The sequence below is a fragment of the Mesoplodon densirostris genome, chromosome 9 (assembly GCF_025265405.1).
Source record: "Mesoplodon densirostris isolate mMesDen1 chromosome 9, mMesDen1 primary haplotype, whole genome shotgun sequence".
Classification (NCBI taxonomy): Eukaryota; Metazoa; Chordata; class Mammalia; order Artiodactyla; family Ziphiidae; genus Mesoplodon; species Mesoplodon densirostris.
Genome location: NC_082669.1, coordinates 12,593,554 through 12,606,625, shown reverse-complemented (window position 1 = coordinate 12,606,625; position 13,072 = coordinate 12,593,554).

Sequence of the window (13,072 nt, the reverse complement as noted above, 5' to 3'; positions counted from 1 at the left end):
AGCTTTACTTCTTCTTTGATTTGGATTCCTTTTATTTCTTTTTCTTCTCTGTTTGCTGTGGCTATAACTTCCAAAACTATGTTGAATAATAGTGGTGAGATTGGGCACCTTGCCTTGTTCCTGATGTTAGTGGAAATGCTTTCAGTTTTTCACCATTGAGAACGATGTTGGCTGTGGGTCTGTCAAATATGGCCTTTATTCTGTTGAGGTAAGTTCCCTCTATGCCTATTTTATAGAGGGTTTTTTATCATAAATCAGTGTTGAATTTTGTCAAAAGCTTTTCCTGCATCTATTGAGAAGATCGTATGGTTTCTGTCCTTCAGTTTGTTGATATGGTGTATCACCTCGATTCATTTGCATATATTGAAGAATCCTTGAATTCCTGGGGTAAACCCCACTTGATCATGGTGCATCATCTTTTTAATGTGCTGTTGGATTCTGTTTGCTAGTATTTCATTGAGAATTTTTGCATCTATGTTCCTCAGTGTTATTGGCCTGTAATTTTCTTTCTTCGTGATATCTTTGTCTCATTTTGGTATCAGGGTGATGGTGGTGTCGTAGAATGAGTTTGGGAGTGTTCCTCCCTCTGCTATATTTTGGAAGAGTTTGAGAGGATCGGTGTTAGCTCTTCTGTAAATGTTTGATAGGAATCGCCTCTGAAGCCATCTGGTCCTGGGGTGTTGTTTGTTGGAAGATGTTTAATCACAGTCTCAATTTCAGGGCTTGTGATTGGACTGTATATTTTCTATTTCTTCCTGGTTCAGTCTCTGAAGGTTGTGGTTTTCTAAGAATTTGTCCATTTCTTCCAGGTTGTCCATTTTATTGGCATAGAGTTGCTTGTAGTAATCTCTCATGATCCTTTGTATTTCTGCAGTGTCAGTTGTTACTTCTCCTTTTTCATTTCTATTGATTTGAATCTTCTCCCTGTTTTTCTTGATGAGTTTGGCAAATGGTTTATCAATTTGTTTATCCTCTCAAAGAACCAGCCTTTATTTTTATTGATCTTTGCTCTTGTTTCCTTCATTTCTTTTTAATTTATTTTGGATCTGATCTTTATCATTTCTTTCCTTCTGCTAACTTTGGGGTGTTTTTGTTCTTCTTTCTGTAACTGCTTTAGGTACAAGGTTAGGTTGTTTATTTGAGATGTTTCTTGTTTCTTGAGGTAGGATTGTATTGCTATAAACTTCCCTCTTAAAACTGCTTTTGCTGCATCCCATAGGTTTTGGGTCATCGTGTTTTCATTGTCATTTGTTTCTAGGTGTTTTTTGATTTCCTCTTTGATTTCTTCAGTGATCTCTTGGTTATTAAGTAGTGTATTGTTTAGCCTCCATATGTTTGTAGTTTTTACAGGTTTTTTCCTGTAATTGATATCTAGTTTCATAGCATGTGATCAGAAAAGATACTTGATACGATTTCAATTTTCTTAAATTTACCGAGGTTTGATTTGTGACCGAAGATATGATCTATCCTGGAGAATGTTCCATGAGCACTTGAGAACAAAGTGTATTTTGTTGTTTTTGGATGTAATGTCCTATAACTATCAATTAAGCCCATGTTGTTTAATGTATCATTGAAAGTTTGTGTTTCCTTATTTATTTTCATTTTGGATGATCTGTCCATTAGTGTCCATTTTGGATGATCTGTCCTTTGTAAAGTCCCTTACAATTATTGCATTACTGTCGATTTCCCCTTTTATGACTGTTAGCATTTGCCTTATGTATTGAGGCGCTCCTATGTAAGGTGCATAAATATTTACCATTGTTATAACTTCTTGGATTGATCCCTTATCATTATGTAGTGTCCTTCTTTTTCTCTTTTAGTAGTCTTTATTTCAAAATCTATTTTGTCTGATTTGAGAATTCCTACTCCAGCTTTCTTTTAATTTCCATTTGCATGTAATATCTTTTTCCATCCCCTCACTTTTAGTCTGTATGTGTCCCCTGGTCTGATGTGGGTCTCTTGTAGACAGCATATACACAGGTCTTGTTTTTGTATCCATTCAACCAATCTGTATCTTTTGGTGGGAGCAGTTAATCCATTTACATTTAAGGTAATTATTGGTATGTATTTTCCTATTAGCATTTTCTTAATTGTTTTGTGTTTGTTATTGTAGGTCATTCATTCTCTTGTGTTTCTTGCCTAGAGAAGTTCCTTTACCATTTGTTGTAAGGCTGGTTTGGTGCTGCTGAATTCTCTTAACTTTTGTTTGTCTGTGAAGGTTTTAATTTCTCCGTTGAATCTGAATGAGATCCTTGCTGGGTAAAGTAATCTTGGGTGTAGGTTTTTCCGTTTCATCACTTTAAATATGTCCTGCCTGTCCCTTCTGGCTTGCAGAGTTTCTGCTGAAAGATCAGCTGTTAAGCTTATAGGGATTCCCTTGTATGTTATTTGTTATTTTTCCCTTGCTGCTTTTAATATTTTTTCTTTGTATGTAATTTTGATAGTTTGATTAATATGTGTCTTGTCATGTTTCTCCTTGGATTTATCCTGTATGGGACTCTCTGTGCTTCCTGGACTTGATTGACTATTTCCTTTCCCACATTAGGGAGGTTTTTGAACTATAATCTCTTCAAATATTTTCTCAGACCCTTTCATTTTCTCTTCTTCTTCTGGGACCCCTATAATTCGAATATTGGTGTGTTTAGTGTTGTCCCAGAGGTCTCTGAGACTGTCCTCAATTCCTTTCATTCTTTTTTCTTTATTCTGCTCTACAGTAGTTATTTCCACTGTTTTATCTTCCAGGTCACTTATCCATTCTACTGCCTCAGTTATTTTGCTAATGATTCTTACTAGAGAATTTTTGATTTCATTTATTTTGTTGCTCATCATTGTTTGTTTGCTCTTTAGTTCTTCTAGGTCTGTGTTAAACGTTTCTTGTATTTCTCCATTCTATTTCCAAGATTTTAGATCACCCTTACTATCATTACTCTGAATTCTTTTTCAGGTAGACTGCCTATTTCCTGTTCATTTGTTTGCTCTGGTGTGTTTTTATCTTGCTCCTTCATCTGCTGTGTGTTTCTCTGTTTTCTCATTTTGTTTAACTTACTGTGTTTGGGGTCTCCTTTTCTCAGGCTGCAGGTTCATAGTTCATGTTGTTTTTGGTGTCTGCCACCCATGGCTAAGGTTGGTTCAGTGTAGGCTTCCTAGTTGCGGGGACTAATACCTGTGGTCTGGTGGATGAGGCTGGATCTTTTCTTTCTGGTGTGTAGTAGTGTCCGGTGGTGTGTTTTGGGGTGTCTGTGACCTTATAATTATTTTAGGCAGCATCTCTTCTAATGCGTGGTCTTGTGTTCCTGTCTTGCTAGTTGTTTGACATAGGGTGGCCAGCACTGTAGCTTGGTGGTCGTTGAGTGGAGCTGGGTCTTAGCATTGAGATGGAGATCTTTGGGAGTGCTTTCGTGTTTGATATTACATGGATCCAGGAGGTCTCTGGTGAACCAATTTCCTGAACTCGGCTCTCCCACCTCAGAGGCATAGGCCTGACACCCGGTCGTAGCAGCAAGACCCTGTCAGCCACATGGCTCAGAACAAAAGGGAGAAAAAAGAAAGAAAGAAAGAAAACATAACATAAAATAAAGTTATTAAAATAAAAAATAATTATTAATTTTTTAAAAATAATTAAAAGTAAAAGAAAACAGAAAGAAGAGAGCAACCAAATGAAAAACCAAATCCACCAATGATTACAAGCACTAAAAACTATATTAAAAAAAAAAAAAGAAAATCCTCGGACAAATGTTAAAAAGAAAGCTATGCAGATAAAATCACCCAAAGAAACATACTCATACACACTCACAAAAAGAGTAAAAGGAAAATATATATATATCGTTGCTCCCAAAGTCCACCGCCTCAATTTTGGCATGATTCATTGTCTATTCAGGTATTCCACAGATGCAGGGTACATCAAGTTGATTGTGGAGATTTAATCCACTGCTACTGAGACTGCTGGGAGAAATTTCCCTTTCTCTTCTTTATTCGCACAGTTCCTGGGGTTTAGCTTTGGATTTGGCCCTGCCTCTGCATGTAGGTCAACTGAGGGCATCTGTTCATTGCTCAGACAGGACGAGGTTAAAGTTGCAGATGATTGGGAGCTCTGGCTCACTCAGGCCGGGGGGAGGGAGGGGTACAGAATGCAGGGCAAGCCTTTGGCATTAGAGTCTGGCGTGACATTGCAACAGCCTGAGGCATGCCATGTGTTTTCCCAGAGAAGTTGTCCCTGGATCATGGCACCCTGGCAGTGGCAAGGTGCACAGGCTCCTAGGAGGGGAGATGTGGGTAGTGACCTGTGCTCACACACAGGCCTCTTGGTGGCTTCAGCAGCAGCCTTATCATTTCATGCCCATCCCTGGTGTCCACGCTGATAGACGCGGCTCGTGCCCATCTCTGGAGTTCGTTTACGTGGTGCTCTGAATCCCCTCTTCTCGTGCACCCCAAAACAATGGTCTCTTGCCTCTTAGGCAGTTCCAGACTTTTCCCCAGACTCCCTTCCAGCTAGCCGTGGTGCACCAGCCCCCTTCAGCCTGTGTGCACACATCCAACGCCAGTCCTCTCTCTGGGATCTGATCTCCGAAGCCCGAGCCTCAGCTCTCAGCCCCCACCTGCCCCGGTGGGTGAGCAGACAAGCCTCTGGGGCTGGTGACCGGCACCAATCTTCTGTGTGGGAATCTCTCCACTTTGCCCTCCGCACCCCTGTTGCTGTGCTCTCCTCCATGGCTCTGAAGCTTCCCCCCACCCAGCCTCCGTCTCTGCCCATGAAGGGGCTTCCTAGTGTGTGGAAACCTTTCCTCCTTCACAGCTCCCTCTCAGAGGTGCAGTTCCCGTCCCTATTCTTTTGTCTCTGTTTTTCCTTTTTTCTTTGGCCCTACCCAGGTACGTGTGGAGTTTCTTGCCTTTTGGGAGGTCTGAGATCTTCTGCCAGTGTTCAGTAGGTGTTCTGTAGGAGTTTTTCCACATGTAGATGTACTTCTGATGTATTTGTGGGAAGGAAGGTGTCTCTACGTCTTTCTCCTCTGACATCTTGAAGGTCTTACCCCCAAATTTTTATGTTAGTAGTTTCATGTAGGAAAATTTCAAAAAAATAGGCAATACAATACAATAGATTTTATAACTGTAAGCACTGCAATATAAACTTACTCCTGTGTGGTCCCAAAATATTTTGCTCATATGAATCTAACTGCATTTGTTACAATCTGTTACTTATGTCTGCCTTTGCTTCCCCAACTGCAGTGCTTACAGTCAACGTATAAAATCTATTGTATTGAATATTTCATTCAAATTTTCTCATATGTATATTTACAGAATCTTTTGATTTTGTTCCTAACCAAGCTCACTTATCTATTTAAAATTTAGAAACAAATATTTTACTGTACAACTGTGACTAATATATCAATAGTGCTCAATCTTGTTATTAGAGCCAAAAACAGCAAGGAAACATTAATTCCTCATTCTTCCTTATTCCAGCTCATTTACATTTGTTGTGCTTATGTTTAGTTGGTTGATTAATTGAGTAAACTTTTGGCTGCAATAATAAAAGTCAGAATAACAATAGATTAATCCACATAGAAATTTAATTATCTCTTACATACAGTCAGAGCAAAAAATATTCCTGGTGTGATATGGTGGCTTTATCAGGCTCTATCAGTGCAAGAGTCCCAGCCTCCTTCTATCTTGCTGGTCTGCTACACTCAATGTGCCACTTCCATTAGAAATACCACTCCTAAAAGGGAACCCTCTTGCACTGTTGGTGGGAATATAAATTGATACAGACACTATGGAGAACAGTACGGAGGTTCCTTAAAAAACTAAAAATAGAATTACCATGTGACCCAGCAATCCCACTACTGGGCATATGCTCAGAGAAAACCATAATTCACAAAGACACATGCACCCCAATGTTCATTGCAGCACTATTTACAATAGCCAGGTGATGGAAGCAACCTAAATGCCCATCAACAGATGAATGGATAAAGAAGATGTGGTACATATATACAATGAAGTATTACTCAGCCATAAAAAGGAATGAAATTTGGTCATTTGTAGAGACGTGGATGGACCTGGAGACTGTCATACAGAGTGAAGTAAGTCAGAAAGAGAAAAACAAATATTGTATATTAACGCATGTATGTGGAACCTAGAAAAACAGTACAGATGAACCAGTTTGTAGAGCAGAAACAAAGACACAGATGTAGAGAACAAACGTATGGACACCAAGGGGGGGAAGTGGTGGGGGGTGGTGATGTGATGAATTAGGAGATTGGGACTGACATATATACACTAATATGTATAAAATGGATAACTAATAAGAACCTGCTATATAAAAAATAAATAAAATAAAATTCAAAAATTAAAAAAACAAACCCACTCCTTTTTGATATCACCATTCCAGCCAACAAGACTGCAAGAGGCAAAAATATAGGGCATCACTTTGCCTCCTAAGGAATAGCCTGAAAGTGATCCATGTCACATTCTCTCAAATCCCATTGCCTAGAAGGTAGTCACATGGCTATACCTAAATGCAGGGAAGGCTGGGAAATAACGTCCTCAGCTGTCACATATGTATGTATTAATCTTAACATTGAAAGGGTGGGAATGGAAATGTAAGACAACTAGCAGTGTCTGCTCCAGTTGGGTTCATTCTCATTTTGTTACCATCCTGATGTCAAATGGTAATATACAGCAAATATCAATATAATGTCTAATTCCTTTGCCTATTGGAAGAAGAGAACACCAGTCTTTTTGGCAAATCATGTGATCTTCTAAGAGCTTCTTTTTAAAATATTTAATTAATTAATTAACTTATTTATTTATTTATTTATTTATTTTATTATTGGCTGTGTCTGGTCTTAGTTGCGGCACGTGGGATCTTCATTGTGGCACGTGGGCTTTTAGTGGTGGCATGCGGGCTTCTCTCTGGTTATGGTGTGCAGGTTTTCTCTCTCTAGTAGACACACGGGCTCAGTTGTGGCATGCAGGCTTAGTTGCCCTGCAGCATGTGGGATCTTAGTTCCCCTACCAGGCTTTGAACCCACGTCCCCTGCATTGGAAGTCAGACTCTTCACCACTGGACAACCAGGGAAGTCCCTAAGAGCTTCTTATAGTTGGAAGTTATACAAAGTCTGGCATACTAATGGTGCTGACATACTGTCATTTTGTTATTTGCAGGACATTTACATGGAGTAATGATATTTTTTTATTGACTGGAGAATAATAATAAAAGTATAATATAATATACTTTATATTATAAAATAGGCCATTAATACTGGTATTATCCTAAAATTTAAAACTCCCTTTCCTCACCTCTACCCCAGTTTTTTCTGTTTTGTTCCCACTACATTTCTATTATTACATTTTTAACACATGCCTAGTACATAAAATAACTGTATATGTTGTGGATGACATTTAAAGAATACTTTAAAAATCTTACCATTTAACAGTATTTATTATAATTATTATAGTAAACAGCTACCTCTCAAATAGTCTCTGAAAAAAAACCAATCTCACATAAATTTCTTCTCATTGAATGCATTAGTAGGCAAAAAAAAAAAAAAAAAAAAATTAAGCGGACCCTTGGGAGTACACAGGAAACAAGGAAAAGTAACTTAAGAAAACTTGAAAAACATGCAAAACACAAGTATGGCAGAAGATAAGGGCTCCTACATCCCCCAACCCTGCTGAATAGAATAGAATGTTTCTAACATTTCCATGCCCTATCTTTCTTCTTAAACTACCCTCAGATACACTTCCTCCAAATCCATTTCTCCATCATCACTACATTCCTCCCATTTCTGTGACTAACTGGAATAGAAGATTTTCTCTTCTGTCTACTATTCCACATGAAAGAATAAGAATGCACACAGACTACTGAAGTAAGAAAATATAAACACATAAATAATGTAATATAGTTACACATTAATAAGATTGATTTTCCTGAAGGACACTGAGTAACCAGGTTGTTAGTATATAGTCTCACCATGTATGTATTTATTTACATCTATTTTTTCTTATTATAAAAATAATAAATCTTCAAGGTGGGCAAAATCAAACAGTACAGAAATATGTCATAGAGAGTGAAAATTCATTAATATTGATAATGACCTTTGAAAATTGCATCCTATATTGTCTTAATGATAACCCAGAACCTTTAAGAAACATTTTAATTATTCCTCTGTGTAACAAGGCAGATAATTATACAACAAATATATGATCTCAAATATTAGTTACATTCTAATATCTGGAAAATCAATGTGTGTGTGTGTGTGTGTGTGTGTGTGTGTGTGTGTGTGTGTATGAGTTTGGTTCCTGAAATTGCTAAATAAATAAATCATTCTTGAATCAGTAAATAATAGATAATTATGAGTGTGTGCTTTTACATGATTTATTCATATAAAGATGATGCTCAGTATTGGTGTGGATAAAATGAAATATTCACACCCTCTTTGTGAGCATATACAGGGGTATGCTTTCTCTGGAGTACAATCTGTCAAAAAGCATCAAAAGCTAGAGCATATTCTTATACTGTGTGAATGACTAAGAAACTACATTTATAAGAATTTATTATTTTTTTAATATTTATTTATTCGGTTGTGCCAGGTTTCAGTTGCAGCAGGCAGCCTCCTTAATTGTGGCTTGCTGGCTTACAGGAATTTATTTTAAGAAAGTAACTAGAGGTGTGCTTGAAGACCTATATCTTTGAGGTATTTGTACTAGTAAATGCCATTTCATTGTGGTATTTGTAGTAGTAAAAATTTTAAACGTGCTAAATTTCAACCAAAGGGAGATGGCCAAAGAAGTATAGTTGATCTAACTAATGAAAAACCAGAAATTCATTAAAAAATCACAATCTCATAAGCTTTATAATATTGGAAAACATCAAATGAAACAAAAGTACAGTGTAAAGTTGATTATACAGTGTCATAGCAATTTATTTGTGCATATTTATATGCATATAAATTGAACAGAAATTTTTTTAAAAAAATTAACAGCATTTAAACTTTCTTTTGTTATGTTTCTGTATTTTTCAACATTTTGTAACTTTTTATTTATAAATTATACATCAAAAAGAACCATTATGTGTATAGTTCCCCTAAGACCTTTTTCATCCCATTGAGTACTATTATGTTGTAATAGAGAATAGAACATGCTGGTATCTATGAAACAGGAGTGTAAGTGATTGGTGTAATGTCTCTACAAGGCTTAGTAGGTGGGGCCCCACTGTGCAGAAATAAAAGAGGTACCATTGGGCTTCCCTGATGGCGCAGTGGTTGAGAGTCCACCTGCTGATGCAGGGGACACGGGTTTGTGCCCTGGTCCGGGAAGATCCCACATGCCATGGAGCAGCTAGGCCCGTGAGCCATGGCCGCTGAGCCTGTGCGTCCGGAGCCTGTGCTCCGCAACAGGAGAGGCCACAACAGTGAGCCCGCGTACCACCAAAAAAAAAAAAAAAAAGAGGTACCATTAATTTTGTAGTTGATGTGAAATTGCCCTTGAGTTTATACAGTGCACAACTCACATGGTTATATTAGGAAGCCATGGTAGGAGACTAAGAAGTGATAAGAATGAGGAGGATACAGAAAATCTCGTTATTAACATTTAGCCTCTGTATCAGAAGGGATGGGTGTATTCTAATTCAGGATTCATTAAACTATGACCAACTCAGGCCCATCACATTTTGTAAAAAAAAAAAAAGTTTTATTGGAACACAGAATGCTCATTTGTTTATCTCTTGCCTATTGCTACTTTTACAGTACAAGAAAAGAGCTGAGTATTTGTGAGGGTATAGCCTGCAGAGCTGAAATCCTCACTATGTTATTCTAGATGGAAAAGGTTTACCAACCCCTGCTCAAAGTATACTGCAATCATGAAAACAAATCAACAACAAAAAAACAAGTAAATGAAAATCTCATAAAGTATAGTAGTTATTATACTGCCCAACAATATTTTTTGTTCTCCTTTCCATCAGGAGGATTGCACTTTCTTTACCTCTTGAATTTAGGCAAGGCTATAGGACTTGCTTTAGCAATAAAATGTGACCAGAGCACCATGAATCACTTCCTGGTTGAAGTATTAAAGATATAATAAGGTATAAATAAAAGTATGTATTCCCATCTTCTATTGCATTCTGCTGCTATAGTTATTAAAGATCTGATGAAGTAGAGCTGTAATCTAGGATGCTGAACCCCGCCATGTAGAACAATTGCCTTGGAGACAGCTGCCTGGAAAGCTGCCAACCCCAGCAGAAATTGAGAAAGAAACAAATCTTTGATGTTTTAAGCCACTGAGATTTGGGGCTGTTTATTACCATAATATTTACCCAGCTTATTGTGACTGATACAGAGAGTAACATTTTGTTTTAAACCACGTATTAACGGTGAATAGATTCACAATAAAATACCAGGCAACGATTTCTTCAACTGCCTTAGTGCATGAACATGATAGATATAGAATTCCTCAATGAAATTTGTGGCTACTATCTTAAATGCAGCTAAAATTTTAAGAAATGAGAAAGTATATATTCTTACTAATACTCCCATACCAACATATTTTAGAGTTGGCAAACCATTAGAGAATTAAGATAGTTTGTCAAAGAATTATAGTCACAAGAAAGAAAAAATAATTAAAATTAGATATAGATCATCAAAAATAAATATTTGATATAATGCTGTTTAAATTATCGGCTATTTATTCCTACCTCAGGTTTAAGAAAAACTCTACTTTTCATAATTCTATGATTTTTTTTTTACCATTACCATTTATGCTATAGCAAAACAGCAAATTGACTGGAGCTAGCTAGCTCATTATTTTAACAATGATGAAGTTCACAATATTGTTTGTTCCTTTTGAACTGTAGCACAAAAGAAAATGGGTTTTAAAAACTGAAATTTGAATTGGATGGAACTTTTTGTTTTGGTTTAATGGTATCAGTGCTGGGTTAATTAAGCTCACAAGTCTGGGCTTTTCATAGCAGTCATTAATTTTCCATGTGTTTGAAATTGAGATAGTGTGGAAGATTTCACCATCATGTCATACTGAGTGTTTGAATGTGGTTTGACCAAATTTCTCCAGCATATAGTCTTCTTATCCCCCCAAAACAGCTAAAGCAGCATTTGTGAATATGAAAAATTTCCCAATCATTTAAGTTTAGGATTCATAGCTTTTCATGTAACCTAAGTTTCTAGGCTCTCTTCAATAAATGGAAATAATAAGTGTTGACAGAAGGAAAAACTTTAAATTCTGACATTTGATAAGTCTTGAGGAAATGTCTCCTCTATCTATTTCCCTTTTTATAAAAAGAATTATGGTGTGCTTTCCTTTTAGAAAGTATTAAAAACATAACTTGTATTTAAAAAATCACAGGGAGTGAAATAAGTTATATATGCATACACATATATACACACACATACATATAATCTACAGATGATAATTGATAACTATTTAAAAATGAATTTATAGTAATTACATTTTAAAACATATGAAAAGTAGATAAGGGAAGTAATTTGGGCTGAGCACACTTCAAATGAGATAACCTCATCATAAAATTTCTATCATCATTAATATTCTTCCTCAACTGTTGTAGCACGTTTGTTTTATAAATTGAGTCACAAAGGATTCTTTTTTCAAACTCAAATTGGTAAAACTATTTGGAGCATGAAAGAAAAGATCAAAAGGACCAGCTGGGAACAAAGCACAGTGATCAGAATTCAGGATAAGCTACAACACATAATAATCCTAATTACCAGTCTTTAGTTAAACCAAATATACTGAATAAATTTCATACTTCCCATCTTCCTGGCTATTGGGCTGAGAGTGTTTTGATTTTGCCTGATCCCAGGAGGGTCAAGGAGGCAATTGCATTGAGTGATTTTTTTTCTATAAAGGAAAAGCCAATGTTAATTTCCACCTGTGTTAAATTTGGTCAACATTACACAATATTACTGTTTCCCTGATAACCTTAGGTTTCTTCTAAAACAGTTTTTTTGTTTGTTTGTTTTGTCATTTTTTTTTGTTTTTGTTTCTTTTTTTGGTGTATAAGCAGGCCTGATTTTTTTTAGTTGCACTTTTCAATTTTAGGTTTTATTTTTTTCCTTTGCTTGATTTTTCATAGATTTCTAGAACATTAATATACTGCAGTATAGCATTTAACACCTGTTTGCTAGACCTTACCTGCACTCTCACAGAGATGGAACTCCTGTGTCTTAGTCCATTTGGGCTGCTATAGTAGAATATCATATATGGCTGTCTTCTTGCTGTGTTCTCACATGGCAGAAGAGCTGAGAGAGCTCTGTAGGATCTTTTCAGAAGGGCACTAATCCAATTCATGATAGCTCCAACCTCATGACCTAATCACCTGTCATAGGCCCCACCTCCAAATACCATCACATTGGGGATTGGGTTTCAACATATGAGTACCCAGGTCCTGCAGGTACCAGTGGCCCGCCTTTGAAACCACTTTGAGCCCCTACCCCAGACCTTACACTCTGGGTCTGTGATAGAAGTAGCAGCTCTGATCTCCGAATCATCTTCAGCCTATTCTTCCATTGTCTTAGAGAATAACTCAAACTTTCTTGAGATGTCTAATTCATACTAATCATATCAAATGGTTGCTTGGCCACATATGCAGTGTTTTCATTCTTTGTAATATGAATAGGCTGAGCATTTTCCAAATCTTTAACTTCTGCTTCCTTTTTTGCATTAAATTATCGACTCTTTTTTTACATTATTTCTCTCTTCTCTCATTTTACAATAAGCAGTCAGGATGAACAAAGCCACATCTTCAACACTTTACTTAGAAATAGCTTCAGCAAAATATTCATTTTTATCACTTGTAAGGGCTACCTTCTACAAAACACTAGAACATGAACTCAATTCAGCCAAATTCTTTGTCAATTTACAACAAGGATTGTCTTTTCTCCATTGTCCAATAACATGTTCCTCATTTCTTTCTGAGACCTCTTCATAATGGCCTTTACTGTCCATATTTTTATCAACATTTCTGTTCAGGATTATTTAAGTATTTTCTAAAAAGGTTGAGATTTTCTCTACAGCTCCCCTGTTTTCTGTGTGAGCTCTCACCAGAATT